Source organism: Euphorbia lathyris, chromosome 6 (assembly GCF_963576675.1).
Source record: "Euphorbia lathyris chromosome 6, ddEupLath1.1, whole genome shotgun sequence".
Classification (NCBI taxonomy): domain Eukaryota; kingdom Viridiplantae; phylum Streptophyta; class Magnoliopsida; order Malpighiales; family Euphorbiaceae; genus Euphorbia; species Euphorbia lathyris.
In genome coordinates, this window is record NC_088915.1 from 3,357,322 (window position 1) to 3,373,020 (window position 15,699).

The window sequence follows — 15,699 nt, forward strand, 5'->3', positions numbered from 1 at the left end:
GCCAAGCTCTGTCGAAAATGCAAAAAAACTGGTTACTGTTATTTAATAATCACATCGTATCTTCCAAACAAGTTTGTCGTTAGATTGAAGCAGTTATATATATTTTTTATTTTTCTTATAACTATATTAATAACACTCTAAATATTTAAGAGAATTTGATAAAAAAAATTGTGATTAATTTATATGTAGCAGATTTAGTTTTTAGCATTTTAGCAGAATTTTTATAGTTTTGTTACTAATAAATTAATAAACTAAAGTGATAGTAAAATACTAATAAAACATGTTTTTTCTAATTTTCGGTAACGTATGACTCAAATTGATCTTACTATCAGAGTTAAATTTGCATAATTTCATACGTTAAGGTTAAATCGCAATAGAATTAAGAACGTTAGGGTTAAATTTAAGACTAATATTTGGCCCAAACTGTTACAGTGAGAGACACCATGTGTCACATGTCAAAAAAAAAATAACTTATTGGTAAATACTTGTGAACTTTTAAAAATTTAGAGAACAATTGAAATTTTGAGGTTATTGAAATTAATTATATAAAGATAGAATTGGACAAAAATATGAGGCTATTAAAGATAATTAGACAAAAATAGAAGGTTTAATTTAGAACTTTAAAACTTTAGTGGGTAGGTGAAGTTTGAGAGGAAGGGATGACATCACCTATATAACTGGACTTGCACCTTTACTCTTCTCAATCGCGGAATAACAATTACTGTTACCCAATGTTCATAGATATCTCCTGTGTGAGATCTGAATAGTAGATAGCCCATATATCAATCATGGATACAGTTAGGATTAGGGTTTATCTTCTCCAGAAAGTGGCATAATCAATTCTATAGAAATCAATACTTAGGATTAGGGTTTATCTTCTCTAGAAAGTTAGCATTCATCAATGCTTTTAGGATCTGATCTCTAACTGCTCTGTCATCGAGTAAATTTCCAAAGAGAATCAAGCTTAATTCTATAAAAACCCTTCCTCAAGAAAGAAGGGAGGAGCATCAAGTGATGGTCAGTATTTTGATCCTATCTTAATAAATTTTTTTTGCAGGAAACTATTAACAAATCAAATTACTGCTTCATTGTAAATCTTTGCACTTTTTCTTTGTTGGGTTTCATGTTTTAATAGCAATTCTGAAGATATAATGAGTTTTTCAACTACTCTAGCTTATTATATGTGTTTACAAATGATCTATCATTATTAATTTTTCTTTAATTACTTGTTTTCTATAGTGGTTTTTAAAAAATGATTATGCCAAAAGGTGAGAATTTTAGGATTGTAATTGTGATTTCAATAGATTTATTGTCAAATTTGTTTGTTTGTGAGTGCCTTACATAAGTTGTCTCATGTGTTCTATAAGTTTGTTTTAAACTTGATATGCTCATTTTTGTTATCAGATGTTGCTCTCTAGTGTGTTTGTTTATATAACCTATCTAATGTGTGAGGATGATATGATTACTTGAAATTGAAACCGCAAGTTTGTTTCTGCTTCTTGTGTTATGATAAGTTTTTTTATACAAATCAAGATTGTTTGTTATTTGCTATGATGAAACTATGCTGCTAATGCTTGATCTGAATATTATGTAAATTTCAGCAGACAATTATTTTTGCTATAATTTCCTGCATTTTCAACTAGTTGAGATTGCGGCTTTGGGAGTAACTATTTTTAGCTTAATTTGCAATGGAGAAAATTGCAGAGTCCAAATCTGTGTTTGTTCATTTAGTAAAGCATTAGCTATTGTTCATTTTAGTTTGACAATGCTAGATGTTTCTCTCAAAATACTAATTTGTTGTTTGTAACAAATGATCAGGAAATTGTTGGTGCCTGATTTTCTCAATTGGTATTATTGTTTTGCTTCAATTCAGTTGCCTACTTTTAGGCGGATTGATTCAACCGATGTACTTTTTTAAGCTTCTTCTGTATTATGGTTTGGTACTTTCGGGTAATCATTCATTGCATTTGTAATGACTATATTATCAGCTTTTTTAATTGTTTGATCAACACCGAATGAATTTAATTCCATTGAAGATCTTAATCTATTTCCATTGTTTCCAAGTAAAGAGATGGAATTTAGAGATTAGTATTTTTGAGGAATATATATGTGCTATGTTGCACGGAAACCGAATGCGGAAAATCTACGGAAGAAGAGTTCAACGGAGTATATAAAAATGTAACTTGCTAGAAAAGAAAAATGTCTCCGTTTGTACCGGAAATGGAAGGATGATTTGAGCCATATTAGGAATTCAATTCTTACATTGACTGGCTTTTTAGATACTTAATTAATTCCGATTAAGGAAAACTTATACACAATAATTAGTGATTCATCGAAGAAAGAGAAAGGAATTCTTGTTAGAATTTTTTAGATAATATTTTGGGTGTAGAAAGTGAAAGACACGCCAAATATATAAATAATTATGAACTTTTGAAAGTTCATGAGATTTTTGAGATTATTAAATATAATTGAACAATAATATGGATTATTGAATGTAATTGTATAAGATTATAAGGTTATTTAATGTAATTAGATTAGAATAGAGGGTAATTAGGTTGTTTTATGTATGATGCCTATTATTTGATATGAATTCAATATCCCATACAAATGGCCTGACCTACATAAATGCATGTTGTAAATGTGGTTGTGCATTAGACATTGATATCTCCAATCTTATGTGCTGTGGATTAGGGTTTACGTTCCACAAAAAGCGGCTCAACAGATCTGGCAGGCAACAAATAAAATCAAATCGAAATCAACATCAAAGAGGTAAAAAGAATCATTATTTTATAGATAGCTAGGGTTGTTAAGAACGGAAAAGATTCACAAAAATCTGAAAAACCTTAACTATGTGCAGGAAAAACAATGGTGAAGAAACATGAGAACAGCAAAGATCTTTCAGGCTTTCTCAAGAACAAAAAAAAGGATATTTTATCAGTGATTGCTGAATGTTGCCGGCGAAAACAATCTCTTCTAACAGCGAGGATGATATGAGACTGCAAGTAAGTTTATGTTTAAATTACTAATTTCTTCTTTAAATATGCATTATTTAAAGAAAATCATTCTAGAGATCTTGTGTTGTTTAGATGCATTTTTGGTTGATTGATCCTACAAAACCATGGTGCTGTACCTAAAAATTAATATTGATCAATTTGTTTAGAGAAGCAGCAGCAACAGAGTACTTAATATCTAGAACACTCTTGGGTATTGTTATGAACCCCATCCCCCTCTAGGATATTTTGCTCAATGCCATTGCAGATGAGGCTGTTTTATGTCTGAAAAGTCTTGATGCAAACACATTACCTTTAGAAATGTCAGCATAAATCTCTCTCACTGCAAGGATAGTGGAGAAAGAAGTTTCTTTACAAATGTTCCGCCATAAAAAGTTTTCACTGACATATTGCGACATGTTCTAGGATCGTCAAGCTCAAGCGAAGCGCTAGTAATTCCCAGTTTTCCTCATCGAGTGTTCGGGAGTATGAGCATTGTCCCAAGAGCTGTGGATTTTGACTTGGGTGCACGTGAATTATGGGACTGGGATCCTTGCAAAAACGTCTCTGAAGATGACCAGACTATGTTCTTGGCGTTTTCAAGAGGTTTTCCAGTGACGAAGGAAGTTACAACTCTTTTCACTGAGTTAATTGGTGTGGGTGTTGTTGATGTTAAGATGCAAAAAAAAAATGCCAGAAAATGAACAACCATTGTTTGGAAAAATGATCCTGGATAGATTTCTCTGTCCTATTGGGCGAAAGAACACCTCCATGAGTAATTTTTACATCAGCAGCAGAAACAGAGTAATTCAAAGCAGTAGTAGCAACAGCTAGATGAAGGGACTGCACTGCATTGGAAAAAGAGGCAGAATCAAATGGAAGGTAAAGAGAAAAAACACCAAATACAATGGATTCACTATATTGGGAATGTAAGATGTGCAAATGTTGATGAGGTTGCCAAAATAATAAAGACACTTAGAATGAACAAAGGTATAAATATTCCAAGTAGTTGAGATTACATGCTTTGGTTGTACTTCAGTTTAGAGTTAATGTATCAATATTGCCCACTTTTTAATCATCTTGTCTAATCCATGGCTATCTCTGAATTTGAAGGTTGTTTCTATTTATTCAGTTCTTAGGACAACGTAATATGCTAGTGTTTGAAGAATCATTACAGTGTTTTCAGAATTTCCATTAAAACATAAAACCCAACAAAGCAAAATTGCAAAGATTTACCATAAGGCTAACTGGATTGGTTAAGAAAAATAGGTGCCTACAAAAAAATTTAAGACAAAATCAAAATCCATGTGGGTTTGTTAGCAACAAAAAAAAACAAAAACACATAAATAAATTTTATGAATGAAGAAAAAAAATATGATGTTAAAAAATTTATAATAATATTTAATATTGGTTTAAAGGTATTATATTAAAAAATAATTATAATTTGAAAAAATTAATAATACATTTTTTCAAGTATATTAATTTCGGTGTATATGTAGTTCCAAAAATTCTTTAAAATTAATTAGATTAAATTTGAAACTAAAAGATAAATTTTTTTATGTATATAACTAGAGGCAATTTTAGACTTTCATTTACAAAAACAAATGTAAAGATTAAAGAATTGATAGAGCGGCCGCCTAGGTGCGCCAAAAAATAGGTGCATATATATAATAATTTTTTCATATATGAATAATATTTTATTGATTAGTTGTATTATCTGTTAAAAATAAATAAAAATTAACATCGAATATAAATTTTAATTAGCAATTTTACATCTAAAAGGGTCATGGCAAATTTTAGATAATAATATTGTTATATTTTATGATTATTTTTTTTTCCCCAAATTTTAAAGTTACACGGTATTTTTCATTTTTTTAGGAAAAGGTTTATATCATTGCATTAGATGATATTTGGAAGATTTTAAGTGATTGACAAATACTAGTTAATTCAGTTTTTTCTAATTTTCAATAAGGTAGAGCTAAAATTGATCTTACTTGGAAATGCTATATGTGCATTTTTCTTAAAATGTTTGGGTTAAAGTTATAATAATATAAACATATAATCTTGTAACTCAACTTTCTCATTTATACAACAAAAAATTATACTAATGTTTTTAGTTACTTCTCTAACAATAATAGAGGGCATTGGATAAAATTAGATATGAATGTGGGTCATTAGGAACTTTTAAAAATTGAGGCAAAGGGCAACAAATAAAGAGGCAACAAATGTGGGAGCAGTTAAGGTTTTGAGCCAAATAAAGAGGCAACAAATGTATTAGGCTGAAACAATGTGTATGCACAAATGTAAAGTCACCTTTTTTATGTTCATATTATCAAATGCCATGCGACCATAGGAATAATACATTAGATTCCATTAGAATACTATACTTGAAGGAGAACAGTACTAAGCTGATTAAACTCTTGGTAAGTTTGGTTCAGTTATTTTTACAATGTTGCGGGTAGCTAATATATTGGATTGCTTTTGTACTAATAGGGTAAATAAGTATACAGTTATACAAACAGTGCTCCATGTACAGTTAAACATATGATGGTTCTTCCTAGTAAAAAATATATTGGTACCGTTATGCAAACAGATAGTGTTCCCTTCAGTGAATCTTCACATATGCCCTTAAAAGAATGCAATTTCTAAAATCAAACATCTATAAATTCAGTGTTCCCTTCAGTGAATCTTCATATATGCCCTTAAAAGAATGCAATTTCAGAAATGCTCATCTATAAATTCACTCTCTTTACTTGGAAACATTGGAAATACATTAAGATGTCAAATGGAATTAAATTGACTATCTTTATCAGTGATGGATCAAAGAATTTAAATTAAAAACATCTCATATAGTTACAAATCAAGTTACCTTTCAAGCATCGCATGCATAGTTATATCATAGACAAACTAATTATGATAGAAACGTCTAATAACAAAAATTAGCATAGCAACAATGTTTAAAACAAAGTTAAGAAATTTCCAGCAAATTTCACTTAAAACATAAAGTTGTATCAGTTAAATAGATTGTTCAGTAACTTGTTTTTCGGATGGAGTACATTCTGTCATATCTTGTTCTTCAGCTGGAGCACATTGTGACATTGTGTCATCTCTTCTTTAAAAGGCAACTTCTCCGGTTCACTCGTGCTCAAAACAGGACCACCAGACCCTGTATCCATGTAAATTGGTTCTTCATGCAAAGGGCATTTCTTTCTATACTCGGTGAATTCTTTAGTTGTCTCATTCAAAGCTTTTTCATAGCCATCTAAGAGATTTCTCGTCATGTATAGTTCGTGTTTGAGCCTAGAAGTCTCCATATGTCTTCTTTGTTGCTCCTCCATCTTCGCCTTGTGCAAATTATGAGCCATGTTATTCTGATGATCGAACTCGCTAAGAAACATTTGTTGTTGGATACTCGAGTTTTGATAAGCCTGCTCTTTCGCATGATAGGACATCCCAACTTTTTCCAAGACTTGTTGCATTTGGATGTGATTATCCCAACGTCCAGGAAAAACAGTAATATAAAGAAGTGATTATAGTTCAGGTTCGGATGTGAAAACCACTAGTACCAAAGAAAATGACACTTTGTTAATGCATATTTATAAATATTAAACAGCCGGCAAATAAAAAAAACTATAACTTGAACAAGCATGTGAGAGTTTTTCTGGAGGTAGTCATAAGGGTCAGATTTGACTCTTACGGTACTTCCTACTATCTTTTCTTCAAATGTTTATGAATCCCGGAGAAGCTCCTGAACTAAACTCTTTTTCGAACAGATAAGTTTAATATTATCAGGAATATGACAGATTGGTAGCAAATTCAATTTTGGCTGTTGTTGGCTGTTTGAAATTAATTGCATTAGTGTTAATGTGTATCTTCTTGCCTTTGTTCTTTATTTGTTGCTAGTTTTCTGAACAAATAAAGAACAAAGCCAAGGAGATATTCATTAACACTAATGCAATTAATTTCAAATAGCGAACAACAGTCAAAATTGAATTTGCTATCAAGCTGTCATTATTCCTGATAATATTAAACTTATCTATTTGAAAAAGAGTTTAGTTCAGGAGCTTCTGAGGATTCAGAAAATTTGAAGAAAAGATAGAGGAAGTATTGTAAGATTCAAATCTGACCCTTTGACTACCTCCAGAAAAACTCTCACATGCTTGCTCAAGTTATAGGTATTTATCTGCTAGATGTTTCCTATTTATAAATATGCATTAAGAAAGTGTCATTTTCTTTGGTACCAGTGGTTTTCACATCCGAACATGAACTATAATCACTTCTTTATATTATTGTTTTTCATGGATTGATACTTACAATGTACCTATTTCGAAGACTTGTGACTATCTGTGCATCCCTGAACTAATAAAAGGAGTTTGTGAAGCTTCTATGACAAGTACTCCCTCTGTTCCAAAATACATGCCTTTTAAGGTTAATGCACACTAATTAAGAAATGCAATTACTTTTAAGTGAAAGACTTTGTTACCCTTATATTAATTGCATCTACTAGTAACTTTATCTATTCCCAAGGCAAAAAGTCAACTAAAATATGGGTATATTTGGTCAAAGCAAATTAATGTGCATAAATTGAAGCAAAATATCATGTATTGTGGAACAAAAAAAAATTCTCTAGAAAGACATGTATTGTGGAACGATGGAGTATAAGACTCTCAGAACTACCACTGGAAAGCCCGCCTGCTAGCTCATATAGAAAGTAATTTCCAAATAACATTAGTCCCTATGTGAATCTTTTCCTGACCAGCCAGAACCAACGGACTATGCATTTTAATTATAGTCTTCTTTTTACACTTACAAAATAATTAATTGAATTTTACTATGACAATTAATTAAATTGAATTATAATTGGTTATAAACAAATAAAGTTTTCAAACTAGAAATTCAATTGAATTGGAAGACTATTACTATTCCACAAAAATTATGATTATATTTATAATTACAGAGAATCTTTTTTGACAGTTAGAAAACAATTAGTAAGCCCCAAACCTCATTACCAGTAATTCATGGAATATAGTGATGTTGTTCCTAGCATTCAACTAATATTAGATAAGCATATTTCCCAATAGCATAGATTAGGTGTATAATCTTCACAATTCTCATTGAACCCTAAAATTCAACAGATGAAAAGTCTAAAGATTTACCAGAAAGAATTATGCTTCTAAAATTCAATAGCTTTTAACTAGTTGCTCGGAAACAAAATATTTCCTGTAAAAAAAAAACAATTCATTATAGAATCAAAATCCAATGAGCAACAAATAGTAAATGCCAACAAAAAGTCAAAAATAACTTGGAATTGGCCAATTCAAATATAGTGCTTTGTGCTAATAATATTTTAGCAGATAAAGTCATGGAGTTTATTAATAGTCAAGATGATTTTGCAGGGTTCATGAAGGCATTGTTGAATGCTCATTTAATTGGTTTTCATAGATTTGAGATCACAACAACTTTCCAGATTTGAGATCTATCGGGGGAGGTATCATTAGAATGCACACACATTTACAGAGAAGAGAAGAGAGGGACGGACAAAACCAAAGTTGTGAAGTAAGTAAAGTTATATAGGCGAGACCATTTGTGTGAGATATTTAATCAGTATCAAATAATAAGTTTCATACATTCCAACAACCCTCTAAATTTTTAAAAGTGCTAAATTACACTCTATTCTTATCTAATTACATTCAATAACATTATATTCTTATCCAATGCCATTCAATAACCTTTATATTTGTCCAATTGTATAATCTCAAAAACTTCAACTATCCCCATGAAATCACAAGAGTTCATAATTATTTATATATTTGAAGTTTTTTTTTTACATGTGCCCGAGCATGTATCTAACTTTTTACATCCAAAAGATTCTATTCAGAAATAAGGGGTTATTGAATGCAATCAAACAAGAATAAGAGACCATTTAGAACTTTTGAAAGTGCGGGGGAGCTTAAAGGCAATCAAACAAGAATAAGAGAGTAAAATCGTCTCATAATTTTATTGGTAGATAATTTATTGGTGATGATCAAACAATTAAAAAAACGTATAATATAGTCATTACAAATGAAATTAATTATTACCAGAAAATATCAAACAAGAATAAAGAAGAAGCATAAAAAGTGCATGAGTTGAATCAATCTGCCTAAAAGTAGGCAACTGAATTGAAGAAAAATAATAATACCATTTCAGAAATCAGACACCAACAACTTCCTGATCATTGCCAAACTAAAATGAACAATTGCTAATGCTTTATTAAGCTAAAAATTGTTACTCCTAAAATTGCAATGTATGGATGTGGTGTATTTGCCAAAACCTACTAAACAAAATTTAAAGGCTTGTGAGACCCAACTCTATATATACTCTTTCAACTATTGGTAAGTTTTCCATGTGGGATAGGAAAAGAGCTCTTAAGAGCAAAGTCCCTAATAACAAATACACCCCCACCAATCAAATTCATTTTCTTAAAAACAAAGCCATTTTCTCACATTCAGATCAAGTGTCACAAGCTTAGTTTCATCATAAGAAATAACAAACAAGCTTGATTTGTGTCAAAAAAACATATCATAACAAAAGAAGCATAAACAAACTTGTGGTTTCAATTTCAAGTAATCATATCACCCTAACACATTAGATAGGTTATATAATGCACTCATAAACAAACACACCAGAGAGAAACATCTAATAAAAAAAATTAGCATATCAAGTTTAAGACAAACTTGTAGGGTTTCAAATAATCATATCATCATAGAACACATCAGATAGCTTATGTAAGCCACTCATAAGCAAAACTCATTATATCTTCAGAATTGCCATTAAAACATAAAACCCAACAAAGAAAAAGTGCAAAGATTTACCATAAACAATTGTAAGCAGTAATTTGATTTGTTAAGCAAGATAGTTTCCTGCAAAAAAAAAGACATGATCAAAATACATATGGATTAGTGAGCAACAAAAAACAAAAACACATAAAGAAGTTACAATTGCTCAATTCACCTGTAAACAAACACAACCCTTTTTTGCTAATAATATTTTAGCATATATAGTTATGGAGGTTATTAATCCGGAAGATGATTTTGTAGGGTTCATAACCATCACTTGATGCTCCTCCCTTCTTTCTTGAGGAAGGGTTTCTACCGAATTAAGCTTGATTCTCATGAACGAGCAGTTAGAGATGAGATCCTAAAAGCATTATTGAATGCTAACTTGATAGAGAAGATAAACCCTAATTCTAACCATTGATTTCTATAGATTTGATTACGCCACTTTCTGGAGAAGATATAAGGGTTATCTGCTATTCAGATCTCAAAGAGGAGATACCTATGAACATTGGGTAACCCTAATTTCTATTCGGCCATTGAGAAGAGCAATGGTGTAAGTCCAGTTATATAGATGATGTCATCCCTTACTTTCAAACCTCACATACTCACTAAAGTTTTAAAGTTCTAAATTACACCCTTTATTTTTGTCTAATTATCTTTAATAACCTCCTATTTTTGTCCAATTGCATTTAATAACTTCTATCTTTATATAATTAAATTCGAAAGCCTCAAAACTTCAATGGTTCTCTAAATTTTTAAAAGTTCATAAGTATTTACCTATAATTTATTTTATTTTTTTACATGTGACACATGGTGTATCTCACTGCAAGAGTTTGGGACAAATATTAGTCTTTAATTTAACCCTGATATTTTTAAGTGTAGTGTTGATTTAACCTTAACGTACAAAATGGTGCAAATTTAATATTTCCAAGTAAGATCAATTTTATTCCTACGTTATCGAAAATTAGAAAAACATGTTTTATTAGTATTTTACTACCACTTTAGGTTATTAGTTTATTACTAAAAAACATTGTAAAAATTCTGCTAAAATGATAAAAACTAAATCCGATACATATAAATTAATCACAATTTTTTTTATCAAATTGTGTAAAATATTACAGTGTTATTAATATAGTTATAAACAACAATTAAAAAATATATGAGACAGCTTCGATTTATTGACAAACTTATTTGGAAGATATGATGTGACAATTAAATAACAGTAAACCAATCTTTTTAAATTTTCAACAGCGCTTGGCTAAAATTGGTCTTGCTTGAAAAAATTAGGATTTAATTTGCATCACTTCATATGTTAGGGGCTAAATATGCACTTTGATTGAAGCGTTATGGTTAAATTTGACCCTTATCCCAATAAAAAAATGTACAAAAACTAACAACATAAATATCACATGTTGCAATTATTGAGTTTGTATTGTGATCATGTCGTGTCAATTTCGAATTAGTGTCGAAATGATTAAACCGTAGTCCAACCCAAAAAATTTGATATCAATCTTGTATTAACCTAATCGGGATAGTATCGATTAGGTGTGGTGTTGTCGAGTCATATATAATTTTAATTTGGATCAAATTTATTTTTAGGAAAATCTCACTTTTAATCTTCAGGTTATTGGGATTCTCCTTCTCATTTTATAAAATGACTTAATTTTTATCCTTGCGGTAAAATATTGGTTCAATTTTATCATTTTCTAATAAATTTCGTGGACACGTTTTATTCGAAATTATTTTGAAAATGATAAAATTAAATCAAATTTTCTATTATCAAAATAAAAATCACAAAAAATTTATGAATGGACAAAATTAACTTGTTTTATAAGATAAGGACAAAATCATTATTTTTTTCAACGACTTTGTAACGAGTTAGGCTTATAAGTACTTAATTGAGAAAAATAATGGATTAAACAAAATAAAATCACATAATATGCATACTATGTTTTGCTCGGTTTTTGAAAGGATATTGCAATTAAAAAAGTTATTAAAATTTATTAATTATAAGATTAAGTAGATTGATTTGTCTGAAACTAAATCTAAAAATAAGTTTTCTTTGGTGTTGTCAGTATCCCATTGTTTCTAGAAGAACAGTTTGATTGAGTCCCACCCGTGGAAAGCTAGAGTTAAGAAAGGGTGGAGCCAGTGGCAGGAAAAAAACATATCTTATCCCTAATTTTCTTTAATCTGGCAACGAAGTTATACGGAAGCTTAAACTACTCTTAGTTGTCTAGTAATGGAATTCGAGGGCAAATCCAAATATGAGAAACTCCAAATAATCATTTGGAATTGGAAATTGAACATCACTGGGTGCACATGTCTAGAACACATATTCATTTACTAATTTAGAACAAAATTAGTTTCATTGCATCAAACTCTAACTTTAAAACACAAAAACCATTCCACTAATTATATCAAAGCAATGAGCAATGCTTACATAATCTCCTCTCTAACTTGTAGAGTTTGATAAATTTCCGACGAGGAATATGAACTAGGAATGAAGAAACCAAGCTTAACTCGGTAGGAACACTTCCTCAAAAATGTAAGGAGGACCATAGAGTGATGGTCATGAACCCATACAAAATCATCTTCAAGATTAATAACCTTCATAACCCTATGTGCAAAAAATTTATTAGAAGAAACATATGCTTGCCACAACAACTTGTCAAAGCCATCATCCTTGTCAAGGCACATAGTGATTGGACATTAAAGCTGGATGACATCAATTTCTTCTTGCAGCAACCAGATGATGGAGCATCTGAATCTCCATTGCTGCATCCATCTTTTTTAGAAAAAAATCTTTGAGCAATCATCGCCATCTGAATCTCCTTGCTTTGGATTTCCATTAACTACAGACAGGATACAAAAACAAGGATCACGATCTAAAAGAAGGATACGGTTTTAATTATAATAAAACAAATGGATAATCTAAGACATCCATATAAAGGCATTTGCTTTTAAGAAATGCCCTCAACCGAGTTAGATTTCATCATGTACGGGAACATATCAACTGTTGGGATTTTTGAGAAGAATACAGAAGAAATAAGAAAATGGTGCTAACAATTTTATTCAATTTTGTCAAAGTTCTGCACAAAATGAAAGATACAGACTTGTTCCTTTTTATAGGCTTACAATGCAATAAATAAAACTGATTTTTAAGGAACAATAAAATCCCTATTATTTATCCCACTAATAAGTTAAAGACCTAGTAAACTAGACTAATTCAAAAAATAAACTTTGAATTAAATACCAAAAAAATCTCAACATTCCCTCCTGATTCGAAGTTTTTTTTTTACATATGATGTACTTCCCATCATCGTCTTTTAATCGGAGCACTTCTCCCCGCAAATTGCTTCTCGGTGCACTTCTCACCGCTTCTGGGGTGCACTTCTCACCCATCTTCAATTATTGGAGCACTTCTCTCCAATATTAAAATGCTAATTCTTCATCAAAATCATATGCCAAATTGGCATGTTCTTCTGTTTTATTATTTCTGCAATTCCTTCGAATATGCCCAAATTTCTTGCATTTGAAACACTGAAGCTTACCCTTGTGCCAGCAGTCTTTTTCTTCATGGCCATGTTTTTCACAATGACCACATTGAGGAATTTTCATTTTTCCTTTTGAAATTTTGGCAAAAAAAGCTTCTTCAACCACTTTTTCATTTTCTCCATTTCTCATTGACCTTCTTTGTTCTTGAGCGCAGAATTAATTAATTCGGATAAAGATAATTTACTTATGTCTCTTGAATCTTCAAGAGATGACAGTTTTGGCTCAAATCTTTCAGACAAGCTCACAAATAATTTTTCTACAATTCTACTGTCTGGTAGATCTTCTCCTATCAGCCAAATCTTGTTCACCACCGCCATCAATTTGTCATAATACTTATGAATGACTCTTTTTCTTTCATACTAAGAGTCTCGAAATCCCTTTTGAGATTCAAGACCTGCATCCTCTGTGTTCTTTTAACTTATCCCAAGCCTCTTTTCTTGTTTCACAAATCATGATTCTTGTGAAAATTGATTCAGTAGCATGAATTATTGATAAAGCTCTTGGAGCCTTTGTTAATTCATCTTCATGAGCTTTGATTTGATTTAGTGTTGGATTGTTTCCAATGGGTGGAATTTCCCTCTCAGATTCAACCCACTGCCATAAACCCAATCCTCTCAGATGAGCTTTCATTTTGACAGCCCAAATTTGATAATTTTCGCCATTAAAAATTGGAGGAGAAAGAATTGATTGGTGATTGGAAGCCATGGTTGGGTTTTCTTTCAAAAAAAAGAAAAAAAACTCACAGATCCTTGAAGATCACTAAGGCTCTGATACCAATTGTTGGGATTTTTGAGAAGAAAATAAGAAAATAGTGCTAACAATTTTATTCAATTTTGTCAAAGTTCTGCACAAAATGAAAGATACAGACTTGTTCCTTTTTATAGGCTTACAATGCAATAAATAAAACAGATTTTTAAGGAACAATAAAATCCCTATTATTTATCCCACTAATAAGTTAAAGACCTAGTAAAATAGACTAATTCAAAAAACAAACTTTGAATTAAATACCAAAAAAATCTCAACATCAACTTCAACCAACATCAGTCTCAAACTTTTTCAAATTAACCAAAAAAGGTCTCCAGTTCAGGGCTATAACATATAGATCAAAGATGAAACAACCATAAAAACAGAATTAATTTCTTCATCTGTTTTATAATTAATTAATTCATTATTATCTTCATCTTGTCTCAATGGAATCTAAAATATTCTAACAAGAATTCCTTTCTCTTTCTCTGATGAATCACTGATTATTGCGCATAAGTTTTCCTAAATCAGAATTAATTAAGCATCTAAAAAGCCATGTAAGAATTGAATTCCTAACATGGCTCAAATCATCCTTCCATTTCCTGTACAGACGGAGACATTTTTTTTTCCAGCAAGTTACATTTTTATATACTATGTTGAACTCTTCTTCCTTAGCTTTTCAGCATTTTGTTTCAAATTCAGTTTCAGTGCAACATAACACATATATAATCCTCAAAAATGCTCATCTCATAATTCACTCTCTTTACTTGGACACAATGGAAATAGATTAAGATGTTCAATGGATTTAAATTCATTCGGTGTTGATCAAACAATTAAAATACCCATATAATATAGTCATTACAAATGCAATGAATTATTACCAGAAAATACCAAACAAGAATACCGGAGAAGCATAAAAAGTACATGAGCTGAATCAATCGGCCTAAAAGTAGGCAACTAAATTGAAGCAAAACAATAATACTATTTCAGAAAATCAGACCCCAACAACTTCGTGATCATTTGTTACAAACAACAAATTAGTATTTTGAGAGAAATATCTAGCATTGCCAAACTAAAATGAACAATTGCTAATATTTTACTAAATGAACAAACACTGATTTGGATTCTGCAATTTTCTCCATTGCAAATTAAGCTAAAAATGGTTACTCCCAAAGCCGCAATGGAAATGAATGAAATTACAACAAAGATAATTGTCTGATGAAATTTAGATAATATTCAAATCAAGCATCACCAGCATAGTCTCATCATATACCAAACAATCTTGATTTGTATAAAAAAACTTATCATAACAAAAAAAGCATAAACAAACTTGTGGTTTCAATTTCAAGTAATCATATCATACTGACACATCAAATAGCTAGGTTATATAGAAAAACACACCAAAGAGCAACATCTAATAACAAAAATTAGCATATCCAGTTTAAAACAAACACATAGGGTTTTAAATAATCATATCATATCATCATAGAACACATCAGATAGCTTATGTAAGCCACGTATAAGCAAACACATTTAACAATAGATCTATTGAAATCACAATTACAATCCTCAAATTCTCACCTTTTGGC

The 15,699-nt window shown here is 30.6% G+C and overlaps 1 long non-coding RNA gene across 1 annotated transcript; it reads left to right on the plus strand.

Annotated features, from left to right (window-relative positions):
- Positions 1 to 827: 827 nt before the first annotated feature.
- Positions 828 to 4,068, plus strand: LOC136233639 (uncharacterized). The gene is made up of 4 exons (XR_010690927.1): positions 828 to 1,017; positions 2,692 to 2,769; positions 2,858 to 3,002; positions 3,417 to 4,068. It is a non-coding gene; the product is annotated as an uncharacterized lncRNA (long non-coding RNA).
- Positions 4,069 to 15,699: the final 11,631 nt, after the last annotated feature.